Here is a 1,068-nt window from a genome sequence, read left to right on the forward strand (position 1 = left end):
GGTTGGCAAACTATTTCTAGGAAGGATCAGGTATTAACAGTACATCTTTTACGCTTCACAGGTAAGGCCGTCTGTGTCAGTTTTTTGAAAGATTTTAGCACTTTTTTGAGGTCAAACTTACATACCATGCAATTCACCCATTCTCAGGTGTGCTTCAGTGCTTTTTTAAAGTTAATCTGTATCACTGTCCAGTCTTCACTATTTAAGTCCAGTTGACTTCCCTGGTGGCTCAGATGGTAAAGCGTCTGCCTACAAAGCGGGAGACCCAGGTTCAATCCCTGGGTCAGGAAGATTCCCTGGAGAAGGAAATGGTAACCCACTCCAGTATTCTTGCTTGGAAAATCCCATGGACCGAGAAGCCTGGTAGGCTACAGGTCAAGGGGTCTCAGAGAGTCGGACATGACTGAGCGACTTCACTTTCTCTTTTCACTTAGAACATTTACATCCCTTTAAAAAGTCCTCTCGTGCCCATATTCAGGCAACTGCACTTCCAACTCAGGCAACTCTATTCTCTAGGGGGAAAAAAAAAATGCCTTTGCCTACTTGTCAAATGAATGGAATCATACATTTGTTTTTTTTTTTGCTTAGCATACTGTTTTTATGGCTCATTCAGCTGTAACATGTCCCTGTGACTTGCTCCTTTCTTTGTGGAATAGGATTCATTTAGATGGATATACCACAGTGTATCTATCTATTCATGCAGTGATGGGCATTTGGGATTTTTTCCAGGTTCTAGCTATCAAGAAGAATGCTTTGAACATTGGTCAAAAAGTATAAACGGACAGTTAGGAGATGAATAAGTTCTGGGGAACTGATGCCAAGTGCTGGGCTGAGAGTAACCAACACTATATTGTATTACTTGAAAGCTACTACAGAGTTGCTGTTGTTCAACTGCCAGGCTTCCCTGTCCTTCACCATCACGGGGGCTATCTTTAAAAAAAAATAAATGGAGGTGGTGGAGGGCTTAGATAATGCTATGATGCAAATCCTCTTGCAACATATAAATGTATCAAATCATTAAACTGTGCAACTTAACCTCACACAATGTGGCATGTCAGATATGTCACA

The 1,068-nt window shown here is 41.4% G+C and overlaps 1 non-coding gene across 1 annotated transcript; it reads left to right on the plus strand.

Annotated features, from left to right (window-relative positions):
* Positions 1–218: 218 nt before the first annotated feature.
* On the plus strand, positions 219–291 carry TRNAC-ACA (transfer RNA cysteine (anticodon ACA)). Its single transcript has one exon. It is a non-coding gene; the product is annotated as a tRNA-Cys (tRNA).
* Positions 292–1,068: the final 777 nt, after the last annotated feature.

This window comes from Bos taurus, chromosome Y, assembly GCF_002263795.3.
Source record: "Bos taurus isolate L1 Dominette 01449 registration number 42190680 breed Hereford chromosome Y, ARS-UCD2.0, whole genome shotgun sequence".
NCBI classification, from domain to species: Eukaryota; Metazoa; Chordata; class Mammalia; order Artiodactyla; family Bovidae; genus Bos; species Bos taurus.